The sequence below is a fragment of the Bombus pyrosoma genome, linkage group LG6 (assembly GCF_014825855.1).
Source record: "Bombus pyrosoma isolate SC7728 linkage group LG6, ASM1482585v1, whole genome shotgun sequence".
Classification (NCBI taxonomy): Eukaryota; Metazoa; Arthropoda; class Insecta; order Hymenoptera; family Apidae; genus Bombus; species Bombus pyrosoma.
In genome coordinates, this window is record NC_057775.1 from 4754384 (window position 1) to 4774843 (window position 20460).

Genomic DNA, 20460 nt, shown 5'->3' on the forward strand with positions numbered 1-20460 from the left:
TAAAATCGTTTCATGCGACGTAACTCGGTTTATCGCGAATCTTGCATTATAAAACAAATATCCAGGTGTTGGTTTCCATAGCGTGCAGTTTGTGCAACAAGCATTTACAGCGAGATGAAGATAACGGTACTGAAATGATGAGATTGGAACGTTTGAATGTACATCATTAGAACGATCGTTCGGTAAATCTTGAACACCTGTACAACCACCTCGATTTCATTTGTGGTTTTAACATCGTCTATTAAAATTGAAACTAGTTTTTTATTCTGATAGAGTTAAACGTTCCATTTCTCTCTGTTAGATATTAATCACGTCGTACCTAACTAACAGAAGCTAGTTCATTTTGGAATTTCAAAGTGGAAAATTTAAAATCCTTTGGCCCTTGACATAGATATTTTGGGAAAAGTAAAACTTGATCCGGGTTTTTATGCAATTTCCCTCGTGAATACCTTGTTTCTACAGTGCGAGAAATTTCTAATATACGAAATCCTATTAACCGAAAATTGTCTCGTATGATAAGCAAATTTAGCAAAAATCTTATAAAAATCACAAATATCCTGGGAGCTTGGAGGCTAAAAAAAATCGAGGCAAAATGACATTAAAGCGTATCTGGAAGTCGACTGAAAATGTATACTACTTTGAATTCCTTGAATTGTCAAGAAGGAAGATCGACGGAAGACACAAAGATCAGTGAACTGGGGACGATCGGTGGAGGATCTTGCAGCTTTCCAGAAGTTGCACGAGCGGCGTCGAACAGGATGACTAATTTGTTTGCTACCCTACTCTCGTGGAAACGATTCAAATACGTTCGTCCAGTTTTCAAAAACAAAGTTTAAACGACCTATTTGTGAATTCCTGAGTGTGCACATTGCTCTATTCTTTTTACTACCATTTTTACCGGGTAAACTACTCGACAAGTCACGACAGGGTAATGAGGCTATTAGATTGTTTGCATGGCTTAAATCGTTTAGCTATCGCGCATGTTCGTTGCGTACGTCTATTCCATTTTGCTCGTTCAGACATCGCGTATGTCGCATCAAGGAGAATAAAGGATGCCTACCTACGGCCGCCTTAACGAGACTTGCATTTTTAATGAATATTTTGGGGTTGCACGATGAAGGAATTTACGTTGGCAACAGACAGTTTAACCTCTCAAACGGGAACGTTTACTTTATGCTCTTTTATAAGCATCGGCAAGAATTTCTATTCTTAAAATACAGAAGTTACTTAAATCAACAGAAGAGAAAACAATACCTTGACTAAACATTATTTTACATCATTTTTAATTTTATGTCACGGTTAAAAATTCTTCGAGAGAAAGTCTGTCAAAGTTAACGATTATCTTATTATATTGGATGAAAACTGGATCAAAAACAAGAGCAAATAAACGGGGACGATCTTTTATTAGGAAGACGCATTGTTTAAAATATTCATAGGAGCTACAGTTATACGTATTATGTTTAAGTGACGATTTTTAATATTTTTGAAGCCATTTGTCTTTTATATTGGTATTTATAGTTATCCTTTCAGTATTACAGTCGACTATATAGCGCAGAACTCACGTGTCATATATTTTACATTGGCGGTGCTTTTATATTCTATACCTTATACGTGTTACATATTTCCTCACTCGTGAGATTTACCCATATTTTTCCCGTAATATTCACATCCGGATAGTATATTCGAAGTATATCTGCATTTACCGAGAGACGAATAGCAGGAAATGTTCAGTTTTAAACTCCACTGCTAAAGTCACGTAGAAATTTTTACACGTATCTGTCGGTTCTAAATATTCATGAAATCGGCAACATAGTGTACAGTATATAACATGCAACATATAGTATCACAATTGTATATACGATACTTGTAAAAAAAAAAAAGAAAAAAAAATAGAAAAATTAGGTATCTACTAAAGATGTCTGACATAGATCTTACGACGCGACGCGACGCTACGCCGCGACGTCGAGATCATGCGATATGATTCCTCCGAGACCAGTATCACGGATTTTGGTCTTTCACGATCTCACGATGGTTCGAGCTGGCTTTTACAATTCCAAGATCACGAAATACGAAGACTCACTGACCAGGAAATGTTTCAGACGAGTTCTGCAACTATGAGGTTATAGAGTTCGAGGATTCTGATTTTGTCTAAGGCACGGCCTTATGTCTTGTGCGAGGTTACGAAGTCTTAAGCCTGTGCAATGGACTTGGGACAGTCCGTGATGTGCTTTACTTTAGGATGATTGGCAACTGTCCATAGTTTTATTTTTTTTTTTTCTTTCACTGTCTTTTATATTATTTGTCGTATCATGTGCATGCCTTTCATAGTAAACTAATCAGACTGGGTGTAATTTAAATTTAAATAACCTACCAAAAGTGTAGTACTCGTTATAGTGTCTGGACGATGAAAGAAATCTTTATGTAAGTTTCATTTTTTTATGTATTCATAAAGATATAGATAGCAGAATTATAATTACCATTTCAATAGCGATAGTTGTGAGACACATCTTAAAATAATTGGAAAATTACAAATTTAAAAGATTGATTATAACAAGTATCGGCAAAAATCGTTATTCTTAAAATATAGAAGTTACTTAAATCAACAGAAGAGAAAACAATACTTTGACTAAACATTATTCTACATCATTTTTAATTTTTATTTAATGCAAGTCAGCTTTAATTGAGAATTTCTGAAAGTATAGTACCTTTCAGAAACATAGATCACAATAAATGACAAAAAGATTCCTCTAGTAGCATATCAAACAAAGCAAACTACCTCATAATCAATGACTTATTCGGAAGATAGCTATCGTATTTGCAAACTCAAATTTGGTAGCATTAGTTACCAATGCGAATGGAGTATAATGGAGCTCGTATAGACGTTGAGTCGAAGTAGTAACGAGATCGGTAAACAATCAAATTAGAACAGTCTCGGGTTAGGTTTCAGATACACCATAACTGGTAATAGGAAGCGCTAATAATCAATAGCTTATGATTACGAGGCAAATAAACGCGAATATCCAGTGGCCGGGTGATTTCTCGAAATATTTTTAAAATATTTTCAAAATATTTTTCAAAATATTTCTAATTAATTTTCATTCTCATTTTAAAGTTAATTTTATTGCACATTTTTCTGCACAAAAGCGTAATTTCGACAAACGTATGAAATTTGACGAGACCAGGATGAGACCAGAGACTATAATAATAGAGTCGAGGTAACAAAAAATTTAAAAGCATAATTCATGAAAGCAACAAAACCTTTAGATGGTAAAGTGTCCTTCGATCTTTTATCTGTTCACAGAATTGCTTCGTGTTATACTCGAATGTTTCCAAAAATTTCAAACGTGCCCGATAATTTATTACAGAATTCTACATTCCGCATCTTTGTAGAGAAGCATATAGAATATTTATTCCTCTCCGAAGAAATAACAAAACATTACTAGAATCACACTCAAACACCAGATAGACAATTGAGCCATAAACGGACTGATCGTACGAGTGAAACGTCGATGTACCAATCCTTTCTGCGTCTGCGTGTTTCAATCGGTGGATGGATACGTATTGACAAACGTTTAATTTCAGTGCTTCTTTTCTCATGGAATCGGGACTGACGAGACAGAGTTGTATTAATGTTCATCAATACCATTTTCGATACTCGTCGGGTAAACACGCTCGCCAGCGAATTTAATCCCCGATAGATCGGCCGGGTTTCCCGTGTTGGATGAAATCGCATTCGCAGAAGTTGCGGTTGAAATTTCCAATTTCTCCCCCTCCATTCTATATTCCAACAGTCGTGTCGCTTAACCTGGAGATCCCTAATTTTTCAGTGGTCGTATAATCTGCGCTACTTTGGACCGGAGCGGTGTCTTTATCCGCGATTCCTCTTCGTTCGCGCAAATAAACGAAACGGATAGAGTAAATGAGATTTCGTGGCCTCGAGGGATCGGTAAATATTTCGGAGAATGTTTCGAATAATAAACCTGTAGTGCATGTGTGCGCGATTTTAGAACAAATTAAAAACTTCCGGCCCTTATCATCTCCTCGCGATTATTATCCGGAATTATTATCCGATCCCTCGAGCGATTTCCTTCCAAAAATTAAGGATCTAAGCGTATCCTCAGAAACTTCCATCATGTTAACTGTTTGCATTTGGACAGCTTTTTAGCATCTCTTTCCATCGATTAAATCGTAATTAGAAAGCGACTTGCTGAGGAAAAATTGCTTTATTTATGTTTGTTATTGGGCAAGTTCTTGTATGATGTACCGCGTCGTTACATTTATTGATTTATATTTTATAACGACAAATTGTTGGAACGATTGCTCGAAAGGATAATCACAGATGGAAATTCGTGCTTCTCGAAGCTCATCGTAGATTCTAATTAAAGAGTTGGCTCGTTCGAACGAATTGTTTTAGGAGCCTTTTATTGAAAAGACCAAGATAGCCACCGGTAATGTCAATAACGTTTTCGTGAATCGATCACGTGAGAATATTCCAGGGAGAGATATTTTTCAGCCGATGACGAAGATTGTCCTTTTATTAATTATTGCCGATAAAAACACGTTTCTAGTTTTATAGAGATGCAAGAAAACGATGCATTAACGTTCCAGATTAATTTTGCCGGAAGTGAAAGAAATAATTCCGTCGCTTAATTACATAGATCGATAACTTGTCAAAGTATAGCGTTGCATATACGCGACATCGAGACAGGATCGCAAAATTGTTAATAACGTTTCTCAGTGACCAATCCGATTGTATCTGTACAAACTTGAAGAGCGAGAACTCAAAAAACGTGACGCTCTAGATCGATGATCCTAATATACAAAGGATAAGCTGCAGAAAGGTACAGGATCTAGACTCTTATAAAGCATAAACCCCGTAAGAACTTTCATTCGTGGAACTTTTCCTTTCCTTCGAGACTCCATTATTCCTTTTCCCGTCACATAATACACCGCTGTAACAATAAATTACTCGGTCTAAGGACGAAACTATTACTCATACTCGTAGGGCGAGATGTACAAGCCGATAAGTAGTCCCATGATTTAGATTTTCTGCCGTGTCAGGCGATATAAATAAAAGAATTAGAAAGCATTGAGCGTTACCATGGTTGACGATCTAATCTGGCCGAGCATGGCATTACGTAGTCGCGATAATCGCGACCCGCGTTACGCGTAAATACGCTTTAGTCGCGTGCACATTCGTCCATGTTCCATTCGCTTTTCTGTGTGTCCACGTACAATCGGCGATGAGAAGAGCGGCAACGGAACATTCGAAACACGTGACGATATAATAATAGCCGACGGCGATGCCTTTATACGTTGCAAATGTGTTCGTTTGGAACGATTCGGTGAAATTGTGTAAAACATCGATCGGAAATTGTCCGCACAAAGGAGATGCTCTAGCGTCGACGGAAAGAACGCTTTTTTAATTGGCCGCGATGTTCTCTCGCATCGACGAATCGCTTTGCGCAAAGAGGTGGCAAATCTAAAATGTTCACACAGCCAGGGGAGGGGCGGCGATATAATAAATGATCAACGATATAGCATAACGTGTCTATGCGCGTTTGTATGTGCTCGATAAGACGGCGCAATTCATTATGGCGTTGATAGCGTACGGAAGCCAGTGCACGATATTATCGAGCACACCAGCCAACATAGATAATATAATTAGAGGAGTTTCAGCAGCTAATTATGTTGCTCGGCTATTTACATAATTAATTAGTAACTCGGCGCGATGGACTCGTATTCCAGGCTTCCAAGCCTATCAATGTTGCTGCTTAAGTTACACGCAGTAAATGTTCGAATTTTGTTTCGCGTTTAGCGACGCTGGTAAACTCGGTGAAACGACAAGTTGTGTCTCGTCGTTTATTTTGTTCGTACGTGCTAGAAATTGGAATAAATAAGTAAGTATTCCTATGCGTGTTACTTCGTCAAGTTGTTTAACTTATTTGTCGAACATTTCCACTCGTCTCTACTAGTGCAAACTCGGTATCGTGCGAACGAAATGTGTTGTTTGTGATGTAACGGAAAAAGTTATAGATTTCACGAAGCTCAAGATGACTTTAACTGCGAGAAAAAAAAGAAATACTTTTGAAATGTTCATTATCGTTAGACCGCGAATATCAGTTCATATATTTATGGGAAGTTTGAAAATTAATACGACAGTTTCCAGAATATACGTCGTATGGAAAATGGTGGTGCTCGTTATTATATTTAATCTCTGTTGCCAATAAACACGAATCTGAATAAATATCTGCGGTTTAATTACCGTCGTATGTTCTTCAGTCGAGCGCACACAAATTGTGCGAGACGTGACTTATTTATCGTGGACTAATTAATTGTCGAATTTATAACGTTAATGTAATTCCATTTAAGAAAAGGGTAGCCGAGAAACGAAAACGAAGAGCGCTGGAATTTCAACGTGCAATGGTAGAATTTTCTGCTTTAAAAATTGAGGAATATATAAAGAACTCTTCTCTTTAGCAGGCACTGATTTTACGACATGCGATCGTTAAAACTTTTTTGCTTATTTGAACAAACGGTTCATACCCTGAAACTTCGCAGCTCTTTTTTCCTCAAACAGCTTATTTAAGTAAAAGTGCCTTAATTTTTAACAACTTAATAACTAACAAGCATAAAGTCGATATACCAGTAAACCTTTATGAGATTCTCCTAACACGCCAATTTTTCTGATAATATTTAACATATTTCTGCATAACGATCTATTCGTGATAAGTTTATGAATTTTAAAAGCAGGTTGCTTCGTTATCTTCTATTCTTCTATATTGCAAGCGAATGCGATACATGAGAAATAATCGATGTAGCTGCGAATAAAAATCACAAAGGAAAGCTTCTGCGCGTTACCCTCCATCTTCTCTACGTAGCTAGTGTAGTGTCGTTAAGGCCGGCGTGACATTTTGCGAGGCCTGAATACACATTCAAATCCTATACTAAGATTTTACGAGGAATTATTTATTTACAAATGCTATTACATATTATATACTTTTTATAAGATGAATACTAAATAATAATACAATCCAATAATAATATTACATAATTTTTCTCGCTTTTTTCCACGCCAAATCTTTGATAACATCATCAAAATCGATTGAATTTGCTACTTCGCTTTCTATTGACGGAATAGCCAGAGATGAAGATCTCTCTTGGCTTATCGATGATCGCAGATAATTTTCGTAGACTGCGTGTTGTTGTATGAGTTAGGATAAGTGTTACATTGTGGGTAGTTTAAGGGAACAGAGCTATCGGTGACGAGAACTGACCGTCGATAGTTTTCTGTTTAGTTTTAAGATCAGTAGGCGATGACGGGCTGATGGCCACGTGTAGTCCTTGCGAGGTACGTAGGCTCTGGCCCAGGTTTTAATAATAAAATAACAATTCAACTAAAACTAACTGAAAGGATTAACAATAAAATAATAGTTCAGTCTTCCGTAATGGTCCTCCGCTTTATCTATTCTATACGCTAGAAGAAGATTCTTCTTTTTTTAATTTACAGACGATAAACTTTCCCATTATCCTTCGTACTACGGGCCACTCCAAACAATGTCTATATACTTGCCTGCACGGTAACTCGATGCTACACGAAGTTGTCTTTTATCGTGTCTAGCTCCTACAACCCTGTACAGAAAGTAAAATGTATGTACACAGGCCGTCCCTGTCACGCGAGCGATCTCAAGAATCGATCAGTCAGTCTGGAACCAATGAATAATTACTATATCAACAGTCATGTAAATCGGCCGCAACGCTTCAAGTAACTCGCACAGAATATGCGCATCTTTAACGAGCGTGTCGTACATTCACGAAAAAAGCCGCGGGGAAAAAGAGTAAAATGGAACTACCAACATAAAGGAAGCAGCACCATAGTTCCACGAACTGGCGGTCGTAATTTTCCATGCTTCCACGTTCATTTTTATCGCCTGCAACTAGCTACGAGTCCAACGAAATCTGTGTGACCGTTGGTCAAGTCGCGTTACGTCGCGTGATTTCTTCTTTTCGTCCTCGTTCGAAGGGAAGAGAAGGGTGAACCCGGGAAAGGAAGTGGAACTTCCTGCATGCTTACACGAACGAAAGACACGAGAAACACCGTTTCGTTCTCGATGGTCGATTTCGATGGGTCGGCGAAGAGGTCGTAAGAGGCGAGCACCGATTACCGTTTCTACACGCTACACCTTTTTAGTACGCGTTCGCGATGTTCTCGCGATCAAGCTGCCGATTAAGGAGTAATAACGCGTGTCGCGCTACATTGCCGTCTGCTTCCTGAAACGGCTTATACGGCTTCTCCTCTCGTCGATCCATTCGACGAGATTGCTGAAACGCGAGCTTTGATTGAATCTGTCGCGTATCACCGACACACTCCTTATGAAAATTTCAATAAAAATACCGATGCAAGCTCGAGACGAAACTTTTCAGGTACATTCACATATGTGTGATTCTTGTCTAATTCTTATCTAGTTAAAACGTCTTATCTATCATTTCAAGGCTTCTTTGTCTTTCTTCGATCAATTGAAATCTATGATAATTATTAACAGCCGGTATAATCTAATTTAAACACAATTTAGAAAAATGGACAAACTGCTATATACAAAATCTGCGAAACCAAAATGCTGTAATTATCAAATAAATGTAAAAAATGAAGATGTTGATCAATCCACCTCGCACATCGTACGAACGATGATCAGTTCCAAAAATATAAATTCGTACGAAACAGATAGGCGATTAAACGAACAGGTTCGAGAATTTTGTTTAAATTTTGCCGTAGTTTCAACCAGCCTGTCGAGTATAGACTATCTTTATTTTTTCTTATTTATCGATGGAAGTGGAATTTTGTAAGAATTTTCTAACAATCGCTTGTCCGTCTTGTTGACAACTTGTCTATCGATGCTTTGACAAGTTGTTTGGCGTTATTTCATTATCGGAATTAATGCCAATGTCGATAACGCCTCGTAGAATCTCATGTACAAGTTTCACGTTCCTACATATCGGATAAGATTACCGAAAGTAGCTTAAGCTTCTTTGGAAATTTCTCCTAAACGTATTAAGTGTTTCATAACTTTACAAGTATACTTCCTTTTTTTTGCACAGTTTACCGTGACACCTGGATGATTAATCACCTGCGTAGATACAATCTTGTATTCATTAGTGCTGCACACCACGCGAAGCTGACGACAGTTTTGAAATTATTACATTAAAAAGTAAAATCCTCTTTATACCTGTTATACATTTTGAAGAAAAGCGAACTAAAATGAAACGAAGCGGACGAATTGAAAGGTTTGCACACGATACGAAAGGACTTTGGTTCTGTGAATCCGAAACGACAATATTTACATCATTGACGTCATTATCGATTCACGTACTCTGAATACACGTGTGCTGGTTAATGATGCTCTTAATCTTGATCACTAATCACACGCTCCACATCTCGCTAATTATACTGGTATTCGAGATACGTTCGATCGTGGCTTATATGGGTTTTTCTTCATTAATGGAGTCCAATTATTTCCATTACACGAATGGAGTTCCGCAGTATCTACGTCAGTCATTCACTACAATCAAATAGTACGAAAAAAGAAACCAATGGGAAGGTTAGAGTTGAAATTGTATTAATAGGTCGTTATCAATAGTTAAACTTACAATCGAAATTAAACTTTCCTTTCCAGATTATCGATTTGATCGGATATCAGACTGCGGATGTATATATAAATTCGTATTTTTCCCAAGATAGTTTAAAAGACTGAACTTACTCTATGTAGAAGTTTCTTTAAATAAATAAGAATTGCTTGTTTTGTGCGTGCGTTCAACTTTCACCCGATATTCTATACGCGATGTGCATCTCAGATTTCGAATTTCATGTTATCCGAAGAATAAATAATATTTCGTGAGACGAATATTATTATAAATTTTTAAGCGATTGTGAACACGTACTATACGTAATACAGTAAAATTTCATACAGCTACTGAATATTATTATATTTGCGTTATACGACAAATTTTACAGTAAGATATCAAAATTAATATTTATCTTTGCGACAAAATAGAATTCAACTATAAAGTTTGATAGAATCTTTATTTAATACGGCAAACTTTTATATCGATATTAATTTTTACTAAAGCTTTGTTTCATAAATTTTATAGTAGGATATAAACAACAACTGATAAACGATTTTCTCTTATAGCAACGCATTTAATTTTCACGCAGCTACTAGATTCTGCGAGATCATGCGACTCATCCTATACGAAATCACGTGACTGTGTCGCGAAATATTTCAATCTCGGCTGGTTCGTGTGTCCCCGTTTCTCAAAATCGACAGCCCCGTCGATTCGACGGAAAATGGGATTTTCGGGAACTCGAGAATATGAACATAGTCCGCTTTATTGTGATTCAATAATCGTCGTTCGTGAATCTTCTGCATTGCAATTCATCGAATCGCGTGTTCGTACCTATTTGAGAATATTAGCTTCTCTGCTCGGCATCAAGAAGACAATCGCCGCTTCATAGAGATTTATAATGAGACGCGATATTTTTCAATCTACCTGTAATGACTTCTCATCTTCCTTTTAAGAATAGTTGCATTGTTATTTTTGATGCTGATGCAGCGCCCGGGATTATTCGCTGTTATACTTGGAAACTCATCGTATTGTCGGCCGCCTCTGAGCGGCCTCTAAGAAGATGATGTTCGGAGAGAAAAAGTCACTCGACGAAACTTCACAACTACTTCGATCGTTCGATGTAAATTGCTTTTGGTGGTCGTGTAACTTGTTTACTCGAGGAACTTGAGGAATTTTCTGACGTCGATCGATTTTTAAAAAATGTTATCGTACTTTATTAATGAAACGATATCTCCGCCATAAAATGACATACTCGCAGTTTATAAAACAAGCCATTAAATATATTTAATTTTTCTTTCAAACGTTTGCGATTTCGTAAAAATGTACTCCTCGCCAATTGTTTCAATATTTATATTACGAATCAAATATCTTTGAAGCTGATAGCGAAACTGCGCGGTCCGTTTTATGAAATCCCATAAACTTTAGCAGCTTTTATTAAAATGCGTATCTATGGTTATCACTTGACTGGCACGGTATCACAGTGAAAACACCGGCGCTGGAATAACGATTCCAGCGAATAATTCGCGTGGTCGCGAAATAAATTATACGTGTACATTGCGCGTGCGTGCACCTAGCAAGATAACACGATTATGTCAAAGCACATGCCACCAGGTCCACAAAAGATACGCATCGGCACCAACGACGACGTTATAATGCACAGTACTGGCGTTGGTCTTTTTTCGACCGGTGGTTGCGACATTTAAGCGTAGCTTAGTAAGGCTGTATGTATCTTTATCATGACGTGTGGTTGCTTTCACGGCAATTTAATATTCAAGGTCTAACGGTATCGCTAGGAGAAAGAGTGAAATGATAGATGTATGGGTAGATTACGAATCTTTATGCATTTATGGAGAAGAATGATGGCGTTATGAAAAATTGATTTATTTTATAGCATCACTAAACGAATCATTTGTACGAAATATCGATAGTTTATTAGATGGGAGACACATCTAAGGAAAGTAAATCCGGAAAATCGACTTGAAGGTTCAAACAGAAAATTGTCCATCATTCAACCATGTATCGATGAAACAATTTGTTTCTTTAATAAGTTAGCTGATATTCACTGAATTTCAAGCATTTTTAATAAAGTATTTACATGCATTTCCTTTTGTAAAAAGACAGGTAAAATAATTTGTATGACTTTTGTTAAGTAATATAATTCTTTGAATAATTGCGACACACATCCGGTAAATAATTTGCACGTAAAGTCAATTTTTACGGATATGTCAGAATCGGCGACTTTTAAGATGTATCACTCTCCTAGCAAACCGATGATATTGTTTCCGTGCCGTGTATAGGTATACGTCTGATGTATGAAGCGATAGGAAAATTATGAAAACTATGTATAAACCTCGAAATATCTCGATAGAATTAATCTGATTAACGTATTTCGTTGTTGACTTTTTTGGATAACAGTCCATTAGCAAAATAATCATTCAAGAACTCAGATAATAAATCCAACACGTTCGGAAAGCTATAAAATTGTTGTTAGGTAAAAGCAACGATCGGTAAGCCGTTCACAGCAACGTTGCAAGAGGAGGATGCGTGTGTTGCTCGGTTTCCTTTCGAAGTGGAAAATCAAACTCAATGTGTACAGTTTGACGAGTGGAGTGAAGCCAATTTCGAATCTTCGATTCGAAAATATCGCTATTCAATCGTTTTAAAAGGTCTTACGATTTTAAATACTTGGAAAAGCACAAACTGATCGGAACTTCTTACCACTATCCGAAAATCTATTAAAATTCTATCAATCTTCGCTACGTTCTTCGCGTTTTTCTGTCCCAGTTTCGCATCGTTTTGTTTCTTTCAAACTAAACCCGTTCGAAAGATAATAGGAAGTTTTAATGCCATTCGTTGTTTAATAATAATCGACTAAAGTTTGTTAATATCGAAAACTAATTAAGCTGCACGAACTGGTTATCTGGATTAAGAAAGTACGTTCAAAATGACCGCATTGCATACATCAACGTACAGGTTATCCAACTTCTGTGTTGGCCAACTTTAACAATTGAAACATAGTGAATGGAAATCCATTTGCATAGAACGATATCACGGTGGAGCAACGTTTCACGAATTTATCAACGCACTTGATAATAAATTTATGACGCCACCGTTCCAGCCATAACTTCACCAGACTGTGAATTCACCTTCGAAGCCTTGTAACCGGCCGATGCCATCTGTACCAAGTAATTGCAAGAGTTGAATATCGGAATTTGGATCTTGCTCGTGAGAGAGATCGAATAACTTGCTGTTTCTACGCGACATCTCCGAGTGAACTTCGAACAGACGGAACTTCGACGCGCTCTCTTCGAGTCGATGCAATTAACATCACGCCTCGGCTTGTTACGAGTAACTACCAGATTACGAAGTTATAACTGTTCGAATTTATGCTTGCTGCATCCAATCGTACGATACAGACGCAAAATGCATCGCCAGAAAAGATAGAAGACGTTTATCCTTTAATTAGATAATAACGTTTAAACGTAGATTATCGTTTGTACGCAACAATGGACGCGGAAAAGCGTAATAATCGAAACAAAGATTTAATAAATTGAGAAAGTGTCAATCGTTACCCTATGTTAAACGACTAATTTAGACTTTAAGCGAGCATTCTGAACGAGCGAGACGATCCACCGAACGATCGTAAAGATTCGCCCTAGCACGCGTGTCCATCAGAGAACGCTCGATAATCCGGCGTCAAAGAGGCGTCGTAGATACCTGATCAACGCGATTATAATTGAAAACAAATCCGTGGGCCCGATAATTATCCGGCTAAATATTTAGCTTGTTCGAGCAACATAGAGCGGTAATTATCACGAACCTTGAGCGGCACGTCGAATCCTCCTATTATCGTCGATTCTCAGCTGGTGTGTCTGTGAAGGCTCAGCGAAATCACGCGCTGCTACGTATGCGTAATAATCGATAATTAGAGCTCTTCCACCCTTCCCCCTGTATCGCTGAAGGATGTCCATTTGGGAAACGCGATAGCCCAGCCATGCCTATTATTATCAGTGCTAATCCCCAGATAACACCCGACATCGGTAATCGTGTACTCGCGTTATTGGAGTTTCTGAGTATTATGAACGTTACACACGATTCTCACTTCCATAGATCTCTCCTTTCGTTTTCTTCTCCCATTGGCACGCCTTCGCCAATCCAAAACCTTCATTCGTTCGTCGAATCGATCAACGATCGCGTATCGTTTCTTAGAGGTTTCCTTCTTGGCCGTGAGCGAATTAAAATTACAGGGCCCGATGCAAGCCAGTGGTAGTTCACCACCGACCCCCGTCGGTGAAACGTGTTCACCACACTGTGAATTATTAACGCGAGCATTTCTCATTTCCGGTGCGCTCATGCGCGACAGAAATTATTGGTGATCTCTGCAGATATATTATGCGGCCACCACGATTTATACGTCATCGCGACGAGGATTGTACGGTTTACATCGATCCATCGTGGTAAGCTGTACAACCGTCCTGTCTTTTTCAGACCTCTGGTTTTCCCTTGACTCCCTGCCTTCGTCTCGCTTTCTCTTCTTCTATTCTTTTTTACTCTTTCCTCCGGCTGAAAACTGATACAGTAACGCGGGACAATAACCGTGCGAATCTTAAATAAGCGCATGTATTATTAACGATGTAAAAAGATGGTGCACCAGCAGAGGTTATGCGCCGGTAGTTACCACCGCTGCATGCATCGCGGAGGCGGAGTCGTGCAGGGAATTTCAAAGTCGTTCCAATATTTTTTTTTCTTTTTTCTTCTCGCGAGATAGCGCGTCGTGGTACTACGTTTAAGGCGAGATGAAAAGATATCTGATACCGTTGCTTGCGAAGATCAGACGTGCAAAGGATTTCATATTACTATAGACGAGGAATTATGGACAACAGTCGTAAATGAGTGGTAAAGAATTATAATTTTTTTCTCATGATGAAAAATAAAATTTTCAACGGATCTAACCTGCGTTTATAATTCAGAATTACACGTGTTATATTTAAAGAGAAGTCGGAAGAAATTCGTGATAAACTATTAAATCTTCCACTTTTCGTATCACGTAAATACAACGTTCTATTTATTTTAGTTTTCAGCATTGAGCAAGCTGGTTCCAGATATTAATGCATAACGTCTATGTTATAGAATTGTCAGAAAGTCTGTTTCTACCATTAAGAATTAATGCAAAAGAAGGACAATTTGTTTCGCAAGGCGGGGTTCACCCCAACGTGAAGCTAATGCAATATTTACAACTACTTTCGCGAATTTAAATTGTCAAATTCCATTCTGAATTTTAAGAGGCTTTTCAGCGCTTCTTTTTGCCACTATCTTCTCCTTCGCCTAAAACGTACAATTTTATGAAATGTGAAAAAAGTTATCAAAGTAATATATAATTTTTTTTACGGAACAAACATTGCCAAAATGCATTGTCCGTGGAACGTATATCGGGTTTACGCGTTGTTGCACAGTGTTCTGGAATTTGCTTTATTCGTGTAACAAAAATTGTTTCGACTCCAAAGCGTTGCGCTCGAAATAATAAATAAACCTCACACGACGCCCACATTTTGTCGTTCAAAATACTGGAATTATTTGTCACCGAAAGAATTACTGCATCGCTTTATACGCAGATAAGAAATTTCGCGTAGATCGCTGTACGCTTCTTGCAAAATCAAAAATAACAAAAGGAACGAGCGAAAGCTGATTTTGATCAGATACGTTTTAATGGTTTCCTTAAACCACGCTCGACGCGTGTAAGACCGAATGACAAACTAATTAAGATTCAATCACGAAAAAAGCACATACAAAACTTAAAATTCAATTATGTTTTACGTTATCTTTGCAATTAACGCAAAGTTTTACATACTTCAGAGTCTTTACGAGCGCCTTGTAATTTCAAAAAAGGAACAAACCTTTATCCAAACTCGTTTCCTCGACTTTTTTTATATTTTCCTAAAAATTAGGAAACTTTTTAACGGAAGGGGAGCACGGATGGGAAACGACCCGGAGACAGCAGGATTATCAACATTAATTAAGCGTATTAAGCTATGCCGGTATTAAGCTGCTCGAATTTAGAGAAATTTTGCTGTTCTCTCTTTCTTGCGTCCACCGAATGGCAACAAGTGCTGCAAACAAGATATCTGACGACGACACGCAAACGAAAGGAAATCGAAACAGATAGCCTGTTCGAAAAAATAAAAAAAAAAAAGAAGCAACAGTGGGGAATAAGGAGGAGAAATGAGAACAGGAACTGGGAACGAAGAAACGATGAAAGAAGCTGTGGAAGCAGGAGCCAATTGCAAAGGGGCGAACGAGGCAAGGGGTGAGGCGAATCGAGCTGAATAAATCGGGTGACACGAATCGAACTCGATAAATCGAGCGACGCCGAGGATAGAAATTTGGGTTAGTTCGGCCGTAAAATACCGCCAACCATCCGTGATGGAAGAACTTGCCGCGGAAAAGTTTTAGTCGCTAATTACACCATCCCGGTGTCTGTGCGCGTTGCAATGTGCGTGTGCATGTAAAAACACCGGAGAAAGGTAAATGGGTGTATTTTCTCGTGGAGAAAAAGTGGACGAGAGAATCCTCTTATTTCGTTCTCGACAGTTGTGACAGCCAGCACCGAAAACGTCGACGTGCCGGACGGACGGACGCGTCGTCGACGACGCGAAAACTTCCTAGCCACGCCACGTAGAAACGATGTGTCTGCCGCTTTAGTCGCGTCGCGCGCCATAATGACACCATCGTGAAACCTTTATCGCGCACGCTCGCCTAGATGAGCCAGGGTGTTAGAAAAATGTTTGAAAAACGTGTACGCCTTCGTGTGCGACGAGCCTCTACGAGAGGTTCGCGCGCTAAGAGACGTACGTAGGATGGAATACGTAAGAAGCAGTGGCAGAAGCATAGAGAGAGAGAGAGAGAGAGAGAGAGAGCTATGTGTATCTATATTCACCGTATAGAATTCATTTGGGGAATATTGGAGGCTTTGAGTTTCGCTAGCTCGAAAATGTTCGATACGTTCGTTGTGTTCCATAGAAAGTGTTTTGATGCTCCAACCGTGGTACGTATTGTTTCTGTTGAAATCTGATGAGGTTCGAAGTTGATGCTATATTGGTTGCTTTGGAATTACGGGTTAATCGAATAGGATGAGATACAGAGTAATGAAAGAAACGTGTATTGTTCGATCAACATTTGCGTAATATCGAATTACGTTTTAATTGGCAAGTGTTACGCGTGCAGATTTTCAGCGTTCCTTCACGTTTATGTCGTATTGTGAATAACAATATTAATATAAGAAGAAATAAAACAACCGAATCTCCGCGTGTAAAGAAATATGTAATTGGTTACTCAAACTGTTATTAAAATCCCATGAACGAAAGTAGCATGTAGTTAAGTAAGTACGCAGAAAGAGCATTCGTATCTACAGTTTAATTATTACAAGTTAATTGTTGGTAAATAATGTGGATGTTCGAAATTCTGTATCTTCTTTCGATGCAATCTCCGCCCTTTTCTATATTTATCCAACGTTATCGATTAAGTTAGCAAAGAGAACTCTGTGATGTCATTCACGATCGCGAAAATAGCTTTGAGAAACCAATTGAGAAACAGCTATTATTCTTTCTTCCTAACGGTTCGATTGGACACCAGAGATTTGTGACTTGAATGATGCTATTAAAATATTACTCAAGACGAGACTATTTAACCTACTTACGTTACTTCTATCTAGTATTAGGGTGCGAGTAATATGTATTTTGCAACATTCTTCCACCGATATAATTTTTAGTCCATAGTTATTTATTTTGTAAATTTTCTACGAGGACAAATAACAATTTATCATTCATATACATAATTGGGCACAGATGCCGAATGGAAACAACGAATAGGTAGATCACGAAATTGTCATACGTCGTTTTACGATTAAACGCTTCTCTAGCAATTATACTGTCAGTGTATGTTTACATCATGTAGCGCGAGCTGAAACTTAATCGGGGATTACTATCGGAAATAATAATCGTTGAATGATATATGGCGATATGTACAATTTATAAAGCGAACTTTTATAAATTCACGTGGATCGGTACATGACGATATTTAAATCCATATTTGATATTTTGATCATTTGACGCAAATTCATTAATAGTAGATTTTATAATATTTCATATTTAATTGAATATGATTTATCTCTATCTAAATATCGAATTTTAAAAATGTCTCGCTACACATTGTTACGGTATTTTTTAATCAGCGCAAAACAATCAACTTTGTAACCTGAAGATCAGCACGCTTTTGTAAAAAATTGTAAAGTATTATTAATGAAACTTTACGAGTTGTTTGCGTTCATAAATTCTCCAGTAAGTACAGTAACAAGTTTGAGAATAAAATTAGAGAAACTAGAAAGCTATGTATCTAACAATCCTATTTGTCGTAAAATAGTAAAATTGTAGAAAATAGCTTAATAGTCTACAACATGTAGCTTGTCAATCCACGAATATTATTAGTTGCTAAACTACTGTATGCAAGAGTGCTGAAAGAAATTCGTAGAATTTGTTTCAGCCACAGATTTTTTCATCATCGCGATCAATTTTTGCAACGTGTAGCAATTACGTAAACAACATCGCAATTTATGAAAGCAATAATCATTCCGTTTTCTCGAGTGTTGCGCGTCATGTTTCCAGCATCGTGACTCTGATATATACGGATAAATTACAGCGTGCGGCTTGTTCGTTTCACTTTTGTGACCCGTCTACCTGACACCGTTACACCGTAAAATGTATGACGTAACTTGGTATTAGTTTACGGCGGACTTTTACGCCACGAAACGCACGGGTTGTTACACCTTGAAATATTCAACGGGATGACGATTTCAGGCGAAATTCACACATGCAAATACGCGGATGAAGCCGCGAGTTGGATGTCGTTTCACGCAACATCTGCGGCGATGGTAACTGTTCTAACGAAAACGTACAAGGTTTCCGTGACTATACCAACAGCTAAAGCCAGAGGAGAGGGAGAAAGGGGGGGAGGGGAGGGATGTTATATCGACACGGTACAGCAATTTGCCATCAACGACATCCTCGAGGATCCCTCGATATGAGATCGTCTCCTCGACCTGTCTTCGCAACGTGTCCATAAAACTATCGTCTACCTTTCCGCGGCTTTTCTTTGTCCCTTTGTCCCGTCTGTTTCGTGGTAACACGTGTAAAATCGAACGGAAGGATATCTCGTTCCTCTTTGTTATTCGCCGGCTGCGTAAAAGCGTAACATTTGTAATGTTTTTGCTCGATATTCATCGCTCGGCTTCTGCAAGACGGATACGCTAGAGAGGAAATCGTAAGATAAAATGGCTGACAGGTGTTGAGAATATGGAAATTTGAAGTGTAAAGGTGACATTATATTTTAATGACGATGCTGATGTTACAAGAAGTGTTTAGGACGAATTTTATTATATAGATATTAGTTATATGAAATTCTAGTAATTTTTTTTTATGAAATTCTTGTATATCAGATGTTTCTATGATGTTTCTAAAAGAATGACGATTGTTCGAAAACTAGTTGATAATCACTCAGATATTTTACTGATACATTCAATTGCGCCTTCGATGAAATAAACATGACGTTATTTTAAAAGATACGCGAGAAAGATGTTGGCATAGCCAGAATAGCGAGAAAAATGCTACACACAATTCAATACTAATAGGAAGCAGTATAGAAGAAAAACTTTACTGAGAGATATACGTTCCTCCTATATGCGTAATAAATTCTTCATAAAATAAAATTCCTGCTGTAATTCGAGGTTCCTACTTTAATAACTCAAGTTTTTCAAGAACTTTGAACTAGAATTTTCTGAACAACGTGAAGGGAAGGAAGCGACTGAAAACCCGGCGGTAGTCGAAAAAATTTTAAACGTGATAATCCTGAGAAAACGGGTGCTCGAGCAATTCCTCCTGCAGAATTTTTACTATCCTACAGTGCTACTCTTAGTTTCTTTCAGATGGCTGAGAGAGCTTGTCCGCCAGGTAAAACGCAGGTCTACGGTACGCAGTCGTGCCTTGTGTGCTTGGCCAAGGTACACAAGATGGATATTTTCGTAGAACGGGCGCTCTGAGACAATACGAGACTCTCGAGACGAGAGGACTTCGTCAGTCTTCGCATAATGAGGCTGGCCTTGTTCTACTCTTCCATGCTGGAGCACGCCGATAAGGGTGTCTCTAGGTAGCCAGCTGGACGAAGGTTCAGCGACTAGAGGAGGCGAAGAAGTCGAGGCGGTACAAGTATCTAGCTAAGAATATAGCCGATCCTGAGATTCTCTAATTTAAATCATTAATTATAAAAAAAATATCGTAGACTAATTTTGTGTTCCTATCAACTAGATTTGCATCATAGTAATGTGATTTGCATCATAGTTTGGAAATCTTTGGATATATTAGCGTAAAGTAAATTTTATTGGAAAAAGTAATGGGTACAGAAAGAAAATATAATGTCTACTGTTCGATAATCTTTTGTTTGTTATATAACATTTTGGGAAACGAAGAATAATGCAACCGAATATAGTATCTCAGAGATGTACGTAACTTTAAATAAGGAAAATACAGCAAAAAGAAAGGGAAGTCTCTGGAATTTCTTCGTACATTTATAAAAATTCTCTCTCGTTCGGAACACAAAAGCACGTCAATTTCTTATTTCATTTTAAGGTGCGAAATCAGTTGAAAAATGTAAATTGCAGAGAAATTCTAACGAGAACAAGACAAAAGTGCTACTTTATCGAATTTATTTTACGTAAGGATTTTTCGTTCTTTTGCGAAGAAATTAATTTACCTCTTTTTTAAACATTAATAGCTAAGAGTAGAAACCTTTTCC

At 37.9% G+C, this 20460-nt stretch overlaps 2 protein-coding genes across 7 annotated transcripts in view; one reads left to right on the plus strand and one right to left on the minus strand.

The window, feature by feature from the left end:
• The window catches only part of LOC122568327, a 117447-nt gene that overhangs the window by 89885 nt on the left and 7102 nt on the right, over positions 1 to 20460 (minus strand). The gene's annotated exons all lie outside the window — the stretch shown is intronic.
• The window catches only part of LOC122568315 (protein O-mannosyl-transferase TMTC1-like), a 273776-nt gene that overhangs the window by 76744 nt on the left and 176572 nt on the right, over positions 1 to 20460 (plus strand). Inside the window, exon 1 of one of the 6 annotated variants that reach the window (XM_043727934.1) lies at positions 5737 to 5900. The exons of the other annotated variants lie outside the window; for them this stretch is intronic. The gene's annotated coding sequence lies outside the window, so the exon portion shown is untranslated. Of the gene's footprint in view, positions 1 to 5736; positions 5901 to 20460 lie in introns of those variants that run through there. 6 annotated transcript variants of the gene reach the window in all.